The sequence below is a fragment of the Diadema antillarum genome, unplaced genomic scaffold (assembly GCF_040938485.1).
Source record: "Diadema antillarum isolate AM-2024a unplaced genomic scaffold, OU_Dant_1.0 seq00000974_RagTag, whole genome shotgun sequence".
NCBI classification, from domain to species: domain Eukaryota; kingdom Metazoa; phylum Echinodermata; class Echinoidea; order Diadematoida; family Diadematidae; genus Diadema; species Diadema antillarum.
The window spans coordinates 99,267-113,591 of record NW_027271816.1 but is presented as its reverse complement, the minus strand read 5'-3'; the positions used below and the strand labels follow the sequence as shown (position 1 = coordinate 113,591).

General features: G+C 36.1%; 1 long non-coding RNA gene across 1 annotated transcript in view; it reads right to left on the bottom strand.

Annotated features, from left to right (window-relative positions):
* LOC139742032 (uncharacterized) overlaps positions 1 to 13,419 on the bottom strand; it is a 144,473-nt gene extending 131,054 nt beyond the window's left edge. The window contains exon 1 of the long non-coding RNA XR_011711659.1: positions 13,263 to 13,419. This is a non-coding gene — a long non-coding RNA (uncharacterized lncRNA). The remainder of the gene's footprint in view (positions 1 to 13,262) is intronic.
* Between the last annotated feature and the right edge of the window lie 906 nt (positions 13,420 to 14,325).

Here is a 14,325-nt window from a genome sequence, read left to right as displayed (position 1 = left end):
CTTTGAATAGGGATCACTCGTCACTCTTCGAGTGATCCCCGAGGTCACTCTAAAATATGAAAATGAACATTTTCACTCTCGAGTGATCCTGATATCTAATATGGGAAAGCATCTACCAATGGCATAAGTTCAGATCAATTGTGACACTATAACCCACATGAAATCAGCCCCAAAACAATGTAAGAAAAATCTGATAACAGTAAATACAGTTTCAGCATGCTTATTTGTAAATGTGAATATACAGCACGAATAATCAATTTGGAAAATTTTATTCGAACAATATACTGAAAAGTAATTTCGCACAACACATTTAAGAGCAAAGTTGAGAAATTGCCGCCATGTCGGATTTTTTTCTTTTTTGTGGGGGGGGGGGGGGGGGGGAGTCGGATCAGAAGGGCTTTCAAGGACATCTACGGATCAGACATTATTACACATATACCATCATCATTCACGTTTCTATAACAGCAGAGTAACATACAAGTAAAAAAGCATATAGTATCTTTGATACAGAAGCATTTCTTTTTTTTTTTATCAAAGATTGGGCCTTACCCAAACACTGGAATGAGCTCCATCCCCCCCCCCCCCCCCCAAAAAAAAAGACCCTCAATATGGTTTACACTAGTACAATATCGTTCGGATGCATAGAAACATGTAATAGACAGAAAGATAAGAAGATTAAAAATATATATCAAATTATAAGTTATAGGTTGACATTTAACTTTGACGCGACACACTTAAGGTATTGTTTGCCATTGGGAGAGATACCACATTCGATTTATATGTGCAGGTTAGTTGTATTACAAAACATTCTACCATGTAAAAAAAAATCATAATAAAGCCTAAAACATATGGAGATGTCACCATTTCTTTTCAAGAAACCATAACCATGATAACTGTTAACAATTTAGTATTTGAATTTGAATTTGAATTTGAATTATAAAAAAAAAAAATTCTTATCAGATCTATTTAGTACATCTAACAATATTTAGCATTAAATATACTGATTTAAGTTTGTACATTAGTTCTATCCCTAACTCACAGTTTAGAACTAGCTTGAGGAATTAAGTAAAGCTGGGTTTTTTGTTTTACGTGCACTAATGGGAAATAATGCCTTGAACGACAACCTCGATTAATTACCGCCATCTTGAATTTTGTGTGGATACTGTTTTTATCGCTAATTATTACACATTGGAAAAATTTGTGCCAAATTCCAAGCTCCTATCTCTTTTTGGAAAATACTTTCTGTTCAATCTTATCTGCCTCAGAACAATCTACTATGATGAAATGCTACAGTAATAGCGACCAGCGTCACCTACCACTTGGCATGAAAAGTTACTTAGCATGCAGGTACTTGCAAGTCACTAGACCATTACAGTATTACATGTAACCATGTAAACACATTGTATGCAAAATTCATAATGCATGAATGATAGTGTATGATATTGCCTGTAATTCCAGAAATATGAATTATGTCTCAATCTCAGTAAATCTCAATCTCAATCGCAGGTTTCAAAATAATTCTTCAGTTCTTCTTTGATAAATACTAAATCATGCATTTTTACATTTCTTCCTTTTTTTCAAAAGAATATAAAAAGATGGATTCTCCCCCCCCCCCCAAAAAAAAAAAGAGAAGCAAACACCCCCCCCCCCATTTATCACAATACACAGCTAAAGTGGTATCAACTTTTAGGAAGTTTTGCTCTCCTTCATATGACATCAAATTTGTTGCAATCCAAAGTCTCTATCAAATTTTATGTTTGAAATGTTAAATTCAATAAAAATGGCGGCCATATTGGACCGCATCTGTACTTTGGAGGTTTTTGCAACAAATCTACTGAGGTGTACTTACGGAACATTGCTTAGTATGCTTAATATTATGTATGGTTTTGTTTATAGAGAGAGTGGAACTCGAAAAGTAAGCACGATCTTGGATTTGACCCTCTGTGACGTCTTTGGGAATAGATGCGTGCAAATACATATTATGTAAAATGGGATTTCAAGTTTGAGACATTATAACTCCTGAACCAAATACAATACTGACCTCCAAATATTGATTATATGGGAAAGATTTTAATTTCTGCATGGTTTTCATAAACATTTTTTATTTAATTTTTTATAACTTTTTAGAGAAATATTCATGGTGCATTCTGAAAAATGTCTCCATAAAAACCTAAGATGGTTTGAAATAGCATTAAAATGTTCAGAATATATAAAAACCATATAAATAGACACCAAAACAGACAAAATTGTAAAAAAAATCGAAATGATACATTTACTTTGGCGCAATACACTATGTCAGCTTTGATGGCCTGCAATCTTGAATTTTTTGAGTGATTGATCCAAATTTTGTTTTAAACTTTCTATAGCAAGGTTATTTCAAGCTTCTACCTCTATTTGAAAGATATTTTTTTGCTTCATCTCATCTGCTTCAGAACAATCTACTTTGAAATGATAGCAATCAGCGTCACCTGAGCTACCACTTAGTATGAAAAGTTAGTTTGCAGGCACAAACCCTTGTTTGTCAAAGAAAAAGTCTGCGTTTGCCAAGACTACTACACGCACCACTGGCGCTGCTACCAGCGCCAGTGCCAGTGGTGCGTGTAGTAGTCTTGGCGCGCTCAGGCTTTTTTTTACGACCAACAAAGTCTTGTCACAACTAAAGTGGCCATTTTTACATAGTGAGTTTTCAAGTTTGAGACATTATAACTCCTGAACCGAAAATGGTACTGACCCCAAATTTTCACCAAATATTAATCATATGTCAAACAAAATTCTTGAGATGTTTCAAGATAATCCTTCAGTCTTTCTCTGATTTATGATGAATCAAGCATTTTCATGATTTTCCTTTTTTCAGAAAAATATCAAAAAATGAGTGTTTTTTCCTTAAAATCTCAATCCACTTATCACAATAACCCACAAAAATGGTACCAACTTGTAGACAATTTTATTCTCTTTCATATGACATCAAATTTGTTGAAATCTGACGTTTCAATCAAATTCTATCTTTCAAATAACAAATTCAGTAAATATGGCGGCCATCTTGGACGCCATCTTGGATTTGGAGGCTTTCGCAACAAATTTTTTGAGGTAGACCAGTGGAATGTTGTTTGTTACAATGAAAACTTGAAAATAAGCATGGTCTACTTACTTTGTAGAGAGAGTGCAACTCACTCGTTAAGTAAGCGACTTTTTGGGGTTTGGCCCTCCGGTTAAATACACAATGCAAAAAGTCCGGTGTTAATTAGTGAACACCGAGCTGGTATTAAATTTTCGGTGCTCATTTATGGTGTTAAACTAACACCTCCGGGTGTCATTTCCAAATTTTAAACTGTTTTTTGAAGAGTTTCTTAGTAACTGCACTTCTCGTTGATTTTTAATTTAAACAAGACGATCAAGAATTTTACATTAAAATACTAGATTTTTGAAAAAATGTGAAAATAAATTTACACCAAAGTAACACCAGCTGGTGTGGTCTCTTATTGAAGCTGGACGGGTGTTAAACCATCGATATTAACACCAACAAATATCAAATCAACACCATGTGGTGTCATTTTTGAATTAGCACCAGTACAGTGTCAAATTAACACCACAAAGTGTCAGGTGAACACTTTTCAACACCATCACAGTGCATTTTTACCACCTGTGGGTGTGGTCCTTTATTGAAGTTTGATCGGTGTTAGATTTAACAAACGTGGAGTTACATCTAACACCGATGTTTTTACAGTGCATCACTTGGTAAAGCTGGTAAACTTGTAAAGTATTTTAGTCGACTTCGTCATATTATTAATGAAACATGCTTAAAACTATCATATAATTCTCTTATATTCCCTCTGTTTGATTATGCCGATTTCATTTATGACTTGGCCTCGCTGAAATTATACGTCGCAAATAGAAAAGTCGGAAAATAGGGCGGGTAGGATAATTCTTGGGATACATCCATATAAGCACGTATCAAATCATGAAATTCATCAAATTCTAAACTGGGATTTTTTAAACGTATAAGGCGCAAAAAGCATTTAAATTTCATAGTTTCCAAATGTCTCATGACTACAGTGCCCCATATTTTAAAGAATCATTTAACTTTATGTCCAGAAATTACTCTCTCCGCTCAAATGGTACCCTCTCACTGCCAAAACCCAGGACCGAATATTGTCGGAGAATGTCTTCGTACAGAGGTGCTTTCAGTTATAATGAATTACCTTCAGAGCCCAAGGGCTGTTTGAGTGTAACCAGTTTTAATAAAATGATTAATGTTATTCTGAAATACCTTTGATTTAAATGTGGCATAAAATAAACTGTACCTGTAATTTGTATTCCCTTTTCATAATGTTCATATTAAGATAAATATCAAGCTTACACAATAGGGTGGGAGGTTGGGGAGGTACTTTAAATAATAGACCTAATTCTTGCTCCCTTCTTTTTAGAAAACGTTGTAAAGTTATACTAATATTTGCTTTTTTTTTATTTGGGTTTTTTTGTTTTTCGCATTCAATGTTTTCTATTGCATTTATAATTTACTCTGTTCCTGGACCCCTCGGTAGAACAGCTGTATCGTGTAGGCACAGCTGAGTAGGGCAATCCAGCCGTATTTTAAAAAAATCATTCTGTTGACTGTACGATTATTGTTTTGTTGTTGTTTTTTATACGGAAAATAAATATTAAAAAAAAATGATAAAATGTGATTGCGTTTACATTTCTTTTTTTTTTTATCAAAGTCCCCCATACGAAAGTCATTTTTATTACTATTTGCCAAATTACTTAGTTCCAAAACAGACACTTTGTGCATATTATTGTCTTATCCCTGGATTGCCTTATAAACGCCCATTGGTTTAATATTGACTTTATCGTTCGCCATTAACCTCAGGCTTTGAACTCTGCCTTTCATTTGGGGTAAGTGGGGAGGAGGGGATTATTTTTCACTCATTCACTTCTACACGGACACAGTGGCGAGGCTAGGATTTAGTTTCCATTTCGACAAGAGGTATTTACCCATGCATGATTGCCGCAAGAAATACTCACTGCACGTCATAATCCATTCGGTTTCTGATATAACTTCCCATTGTAGTAGAACATCCATTGTCCTAATCATGATAGTAAACAATCGCCTATATAATTATGTGCACAATCATCATGGGGTTCATTCGTCGCTATGTAATGTTATACCTGAAGTATAATGCTTTAAGGCGGAATACAGGTCAGGCGTTTCGAATGTAATTGTCAACTTTGTGTGCACTCTTAGATGGAGAGGTACCTTCGCCTACATGTCCCCGGACGCCGGATCTAACAGAAGCCTTCCTCCCCATCTTTTTAGCAGCTTTATACTCATCTTTCTGTTGTGCTATGGTATCGAGTTGCTGCCGACAGTGTTGGTTGTTCTCTAAAAATGAGGATTTTCACATTGATATCCCAAGAGCATCAATTTTTCCACATTTGATTTTGCAGTCAGAGAATCCGCTGAACATATCCGTTGTTATTTCTTTTTTTCCTGATATTACACGTTCTTATAATGATAATGCTACCATGTAAACGCACAAGCTATCGTTCCTAAAGCATCAGAAAAGAACGCATATAAATTGTTTTTTTTTTCAAACACTTCAAATCTTGCACAATGCATCACTGCACGTTGTCCCCTCATTCTTCTCTTTCTTTCTCTTTATCGCCACTCAGTGAGTTGTAATTTATATGTTATATTCTTAATGTTGTATTCTACGTAGACAATAATTTCTGAGGCTATTGTCCTCGTCAAGCGTTTGCTTATGATAATGGTCTCCTGAATTCTGTGCATCAAGAATAATGACATAATTTGTTTTTGAGTAATAAATATATTGTAACGTATGTTTGCATAAATGTATGCACAAAATAGTTTGTTTAGTTCTATTTTTGCATCGTGTAAGGGGAAAAGGTTAAATATTTGAATTAGTCATTTGTTTTAACTGTAAGATTCAAATTACACTGTATTCAATTAGTTTGTTCAATTGACTTTGTATTTCATTTATATATGTGACCCTGCACCTCAAAACAAACAAAAAGTCGCCAGACATGAATTTTTAGTTAAGACTATATTCTGAAAGAACAGACTTTAAGCTTTAAAATGATGTATAACTCAAATCAAATGGACTCTCCTAACCTATCTAAATATTGGAAAGAAAGCACAAACTCAGGAAAAGTGTGAACTGAGAAAAGAGGCTCTGAAGTACAGTGTCTATTCAAGCGCTTAATCTTTACCAAACCGTGCTGGCTGTGCGATGAATGGGACAAAAAAAAAAGGAAGTAAACCACCAGAGTAACAACAATGAAGGGATAATCAGATTAAACTGAAATTAAGCATGCCTCATTAAAACATTCTGTTCATATTTATTGCCAACTTTCAATGCAGTATCACTATCTTTTCGAAAGTTATTAGAGTTGAAAGTGAAGAGTGTGGACAAGGTTTTTCAGAAATGAAAAAGGGATTCTTAAGACACACCTAATCACACTATTCTACCAAAAATGTTCGAGATAAACTGCTAAAAAAACACACTTCCCTGCCTGTTTTATGATACCAAATTTTAGCATGATGTAAAAGAAGACCCGCTCTTTCAGAAAATATGAAAAAGTCAAGTTCGGCTAGGTTGACCCATTTCACCTATTTTCAGTCCTTTCGTTTTGAGGTGCACGGTCACATATGACAAAGAAATTTAGAAATAAAATCAATCAATCAACCCCATTCAGTGGAAAAGGACTAAACTCATTCCTTTATTCAAGTCAGGTGATAAATCTTGTCCTACAAATTATCGCCCCATTGCGATTTTACCCTGTGTTCAAAAGATCTTGAAAATATAGTACAAAAGCAGCTTACAAGTTATTTAAAAACAAACGATCTGCTATCTCCAGCACAGTCAGGCTATCGAGAGAAACATTCTACCACCACTGCTTTGCTAAAAGTCACGGATGACTTTTTGGTCGCCATCGACAGAGGTCTTTACACAGGGTCAATCTTCATTGATATGAAGAAAGCGTTCGATACGGTGGATCCTTTCATTATGTTGCAAAAGCTAAAGCGAATGGGGTTTTTCTGACGCTTGTCTTGCTTGGTTTAGAAGCTATTTAACAAATCGAAAAGTCGGAACACTTTTAAATTCTTCTATGTCAAATTTTTCAGATATACTCCATGGTGCCCCACAGTGCTCTATCCTGGGGGCAGTTCTCTTTGTGATTTATATCAATGACATTGTCAGTTAAGTAAAGGATTGTCGCATTCACTTGTCACATAATGACCCTATCAATATTGAAAACGTCCTAAACAACGATCTTAAAAGAATATCATGATTGGATGTGCGTTAACAAACTTAGTCTAAATCTCCAAAAGACTGAGGGTTTTTGATTGGTTCTCGCTCTTTATTATCACGCCGCAATGCCCTTCGCATAAAGTTATGCGGGCAGGCGATCAAACACAAAGAAACAGTTAAGTACCTTGGAGTTACATTTGACCACCAATTAAAGTGGGATGTTCATATCAATACATTACTTGGTAAAGCTGGTAAAGTTGTAAAATATTTTAGTCGACTTCGTCATATTGTTAATGAAACATGCTTAAAACTGTCATATAATTCTCTTATACTCCCTCTGTTTGATTATGCCGATTTAATTTATGACTTGGCCTCGCTGAAATTATACTTCGCAAATAGAAAAGTTACAAAATAGGGCGGGTAGGATAATTCTTGGGATAAATCCATATAAGCACGTATGAAACCATGAAATTCATCAAATTCTAAACTGGGAGTTTTTAAACGTAAGGCGCAAAAAGCATTTAAATTCCATGGTTTCCAAATGTCTCCATGACTACAGTGCCCCATATCTTAAAGAATCATTTAACTTTATGTCCCGAAATTACTCTCTCCGCTCAAATGGTACCCTCTCACTGCCAAAACCCAGGACCGAATATTGTCGGAGAATGTCTTCGTACAGAGGTGCTTTCAGTTATAATGAATTACATTCAGAGCCCAAGGGCTGTTTTAGTGTAGCCAGTTTTAATAAAATGATTAATGTTATTCTGAAATACCTTTGATTTAAATGTGGCATAAAATAAACTGTACCTGTAATTTGTATTCCCTTTTCATAATGTTCATATTGAGATAAATATCAAGCTTACAAAATAGGGTGGGAGGTTGGGAGGTACTTAGGCCTAATTCTTGCTCCCTTCTTTTTAGAAATTGTTGTAAAGTTATACTAATGTTTCTTTTTGTTATTTGGGGTTTTTGTTTTTCGCATTCAATGTTTTCTATTGCATTTATAATTTACTCTGTTCCTGGACCCCTCGGTAGAACAGCTGTATCGTGTAGGCACAGCTGAGTAGGGCAATCCAGCCGTATTAAAGGAGAAGTCCGGACGATTTTGAAAAAAAAAATTAACCAAAATCTACATAAATAAAGGACCATAATGACTAAGTTTCATTGAAAAAGACCCTCCCAACTCGCCACAATCGATTTTTTAGCATCACTAATTTTGAATCGTAACCGTTCGATTTCTGTACGCCGGCGAGAAAGATCACGTGACAGCGTGACGTTTCATCCTCACATTGCTTTTTGCTTGGAGCGTCAGCTGGCTCGGGGGAGCCCTGCTTGAGCAACGGTGATATGGGCCAAGCAAGCGGTAGTAGCGTACCGCTCAACAGTCTCTGACCACACAGCGGATGCACGCGGCATGATCTATTGCTTCATTAAAAAAATGCCGATGTGTCAAGTGTTAGGGTGTTGTCAATACTTCAACTTTACTAGTAAGTCTTCAAATTGAAGAAATATTTCGATTTTAAATTGATATCTATCCACGATACTACCTTTACATGATCCTGAATGCTACAACACGCAGCCCGATTACGCTGTGTGTATTGGGCTGCTGGTCGTAGTTACCGGCGCGGCGCGGCGGCGGTACCAAGCTGGCGCTGGCGTTTCTTCCTCGGTTTAAGTTACATGTATACTGTCGTATTTTATCACCGTCAGACACACTTTTCAACAGTCTCGGACAACAAAAGAGGCAATAATTCTGACATTGACACACTGATTTCAGATTGTTCACACTCAAAAGTCGAAAAAACGATCGCGGATTGTGATAGCACTTGGCAGCAGCAGACGTAAATGTATGCCTGCACAGCCCGACAACAGCTAATGCATTGTAAGTGATGGGGTGGACACTAATAAGTACGGCAGTATTATAATACATACATATTTCAATTTAAACGAAAATGTTATAGCATTGCAACTATTTTACATTAATCTTTGAAGATTTTATATAGATATATAACGAAGATTATTTGAATAAAGGAATACAGCGTTTGGCAACAGCACTCCTAAATCGGTGTACGGTCTCCTGCAGTAGCGCCGCAAGGCACACCTATGTAGGCATGCAGATACCGCCCGCAGTCAGCAGTGCCATGGGAGATCGATGCGTAGCTGGGCTTCGCTCGCGTTGCTCTCAGCTGAGGAAACTGCGCCCGATACGTCACGCGCAATTGCATCCTGGGACAGATAGTACGAAGGGCAGCTCGCGACGGATTCGAACATGAAGAATTACCTTATCTAAAAAAAAAAATCATAGTAAATGTATTTGATGGTCTTTTGTCGTCGGGAAAAGGGTGATAGGTTCATGAAATATTGTTCTTTACACACGAAACGGCTGATAATCGTCCGGACTTCCTCTTTAAGAAAAAATCATTCTGTTGACTGTACGATTATTGTTTTGTTGTTGTTTTATACGGAAAATAAATATTAAAAAATGATAAAAGGTGATTGCGTTTACATTTTTTTTTTGATCAAAGTCCCTCATACGAAAGTCATTTTTATTACTATTTGCCAAATAACTTAGTTCCAAAATGGACACTTTGTGCATATTATTGTCTTATCCCTGGATTGCCTTATAAACGCCCATTGGTTTAATATTGACTTTATCGTTCGCCATTAACGTCAGGCTTTGAACTCTGCCTTTCATTTGGGGTAAGTGGGGGTGGGGGAATTATTTTTCACTCATACACTTCTACACGGACACTGTGGCGAGGCTAGGATTTAGTTTCCGTTTCGACAAGAGGTATTTACCCATGCATGATTGCCGCAAGAAATACTCACTGCACGTCATAATCCATTCGGTTTCTGATATAACTTCCCCTTGTAGTAGAACATCCATTGTCCTAATCATGATAGTAAACAATCGCCTATATAATTATGTGCACAATCATCATGGGGTTCATTCGTCGCTATGTAATGTTATGCCTGAAGTAATGCTCTAAGACGGAATATTATGTCAAGCGTTTCGAATGTAATTGTCAACTTTGTGTGCACTCTTAGATGGAGAGGTACCTTCGCCTACAGAGGTCCCCGGACGCCGGATCTAACAGAAGCCTTCCTTCCTCCCCATCTTTGTAGCAGCTGTATACTGAGTGAAAATCCCTGTAAAGGCTCCTCTAGAACCCTGCATATTTGAATTATAATTACCGGGTTTGCATTGACTTTGCTGGATGATTGTCATTCGTTACGCAAATGAATATTGTAGATTTAATCTTATAGTATCCACTTCTTGTATGTCTTTGCAAAGATATTCAGAATAGCGAGGACAAGAATATGTTTAGGGCTTATTGCTGTTGGTCAAAAAGAAGATGGGAAAACAACATATTACTCAATTAATTCTAATAACAAGCTTAACTGACGATAAAGACGATTGCATTGAAAAGGATGCCAGGTGCGCCTTTCTATTGACCATGATATATTATTGCATCCTTGTTTCTGTGTTGCCTTTTGCGTCTACAGGTAAGTGACTACATAGTCATAGTTTACCGCGATGCTTCGAACGCATTTTTTTTTTGGGGGGGGGGGGGCGAGGGAGAGTTGAAGAGCTGCAGCCAAAAATGGGGATAATCCTTCACCTTAAAGGGCCCCTGAAATCTAAATGCATGTCGATTTGTGTTGATTTATGATGCCCTCAACATCACTTTTGCGGTGAAATGCATATCTAGAAACATTCCATATATTTTTAACGATGTTTTTATTCTATACAAGTTGACCTTCATTTCACTCAAACTTGCATACTATAATTTAGATCGCATTATGTTCTTCGTGAGTGGTTAAGGATTTTCCCTCTGAATCAGTGATGATGGTCATATATATATATATATATATATATATATATAAGAGTTTGTTTGCAAAAACCGATAAGTCCATATTTGCCAAATTGATATATTTGCGATTAAAGGTCAAGAAAAATAAAGAGAATAATAAAAATTGTTTGCTTCTTTTGACCATAACTTCAAAAATGTACCTTTATATGTAGTGACCAATATATCATTTAAAAGGTATTAATTTGTACTTTATGACAGAGATCGTACTTCAAAATCTTCGAAAATGGACTTATCGGTTTTTGCGAACAAACTCTTCATATATATATATATATATATATATATATATATATATATATATTCACTCAGCAAAAAAAGTAAATTCCCCCCTAGCATTTGTGGATATATCTCAAAAAGTATTCAACCGATTTTCATAATTCAAACGGAAATGGATAAAAAATTTTATTACTCATAACATGAGTGGAAAATCATTGCCAACGGATATCATTATTGGTGTGAAAAAATGCATTTTATGTCAAAATGCATGGAAACAAAAGTTGCACTTTAGTGATTTGCAATGACTTTTACACAATTTAATAATCAAACAATCACTCATGATTCTGAACATTTAAGCATGGGTTATTGCATATTTCTCTATCTCTTTCTTTTCATGAGCATATAGTGAAATATTTGATAATTGATAGGTCCACCACCCGCAATGACCAGCCGCCATCTCCTCCTCAAACTGTTAACTAAAGTTTGTAATTGGCGCTGCTCAATGTTGGTCTATGCTCTCTGCAAGATGCGCTGAAATTCTTGCAATGAAGTGTCATCTTTCAACTTCTTGCCCGCTTTCCACTTAATGATATCCCAAAGATTCTCTACTGGATTACAGTCAGGGGATCTTGCAGGCCACTCCATACGTTCGATGCCATTTGCCATGATGCAAAATGCCCACAGGCACATTAATGTGATCAACCTGAATTGGAATTACAAATCACATGGCTTCTACCAATATTTTCATATTGAGAAGGCCTATTGTTCAAAAAGTATGCATAACATCTGTTTAATAGGGAAGCACATTGTACCTGAAGAAGTTCCTGAGAATTACACAGTTTAAAAAGATCATTTGATGACTTACATAGGAAATGTATACAATATGCTCTCTATGGCCTAAAGTGCAACTTTTTTTCCCATGCATTTTGACATAAAATGTGATTTTTTACACCAATAATGATATCTGGTGGCAATAGTATGCCATTCATGTTATGAGTAATAAAATTCCCTATCTATTCCCGTTCGAATTATGAACATCCGTAAAATACTTTTTGAGATATATCCATAATGTTAGGGGGAACTTACTTTTTTTGCTGAGTGTATATATATATATATATATATATATATATATATATATATGAGTATGAATATAAGAACGACCCAAGTCCATGGAAGACCATTTCGAGTAAACTAAAAAAAAAACTTCATATCTTCTTTGTTTGTCCAATAATATTCTATTGAACTGTGATGGGAAGGCAACATTGTATATACAAATTAGAACATATAGTATTATGACAATTAACATTAACATTAATTGTGGAGAGGCCATTTTGTGTGATGGACTTGGGTCGTTTTTTGATTCATATGGACTTGGGTCGTTCTTTGATTCATATACATGATATTCTGCTATAGAGATGAGAGAAGGACGAGAGAGGGCGCTATAATATGAATGTAAGAATGACCCAAGTCCTTCATTCTTACATTCATAATAAGGTTTAACTCATTTATTTCAGGCACTTCCGGGGGTAATTAGGATTTATCATTTATACACAAGATGAGTCCATGCATAAGCTACAATTTCCCATGTCAAACTGAATTTGGTCAAAAATTGGACTTGGGTCGTTCTTATATTTATATACTCATATATATATATATATATATATATATTGAAACACCTACTATAACATGATCAGTATATGTTTTCAGATGTAACTTGGATTCTTTGTTCGAGAAGATTTTTTTTTCTGCAAGGAAACATTGTTTGCACCTAAGATTGTTTTTTTTACATTTCTTATTACCATCCATTTAATGTATTTCCTCTTTGAAATATCTTAGTAACACTTCATCTGTAGTCTGTACATAAAGACATGTGTTGTAGATCATGATAATACGTGAATATTCTTACCAGACAGTTTGAAGCCTCTGCCCGGAGGATCTTGTAGAATTCCACGTGAAATTGTGAGCGCCATAGCCATACATTACGGAGTACACTGCTGGAGGACATGCCCTCCGCCAAGTCACGTGAAACAGTTCTTCCGCACTTCACTTCGTTCATATCTAGCGATTGCTTATAGAACGAACATGAATTGACAGTAGAGGAAATAAATTATTCTCAGAAGAATAAGGTTGATACAGTACTCGCAGTTGACTGGAGGTTTGAAACTCACAGAGCAAAAAAGAATCATTCTATACAGGTTCTATTCATATCGTCATTTCACTAATCACAACTCGGAAAGGAAAGAATGCATTTTCAGTTTGATGAGAAAGGTAGAGGGGCGATGAATATGATTGCATTACATCAATACTCGAGCGGCGGCACTACACTCACTGCCGCGGATGAAATGGATCTGCAGCACGTAGCCGTAGGTCTTCCACATAGAGTTATGCAGTGTAGCGTGTGTTTGATTGCCACAATGTTGATACGTTGTTTTGCCGTGCTGACTGTCGCGCGCATGACCCTGATTTTATACAGCAAAGCGCTGTATGATGACATACGTTCTTTTGGCGTCGCAATTTCCTTCTTTTTTCTTGAGAAACCACCATGAAAAAACAGTGTATGTATAGATACGTGCATTTGCCGTAACAGCGAAAAAGCTTTCTTTGTCATTTCTATACGTATCTCAGCTTACGTTGTTTTGCCTAGCTGGAAACGGCAAAGTTGTGAAAAAGGTGTTTGAGATACGCTTTTTATCTCTGAAATGGTAAACATTAGAGGATTGAGACATTCACCATTTTAAAAAGAACGCATTTTATTTAGGAGCCATATGCTCATAACTCAAAATGCCCAAATTTTGAGTTACGTTCCTTTGCCTTATCACGGCCGTCGTGTTAGGTGCCCTAAGTAGCTGTATGTTCAAAACACTATACACGATAGTCAGTTTGACATCTCCCTTTAATACACACGGCGTCTTTATTATAGGCAAGGCTGGGTGATTACTACAAAGGGCAGTTTGACATCTGCAACTCTC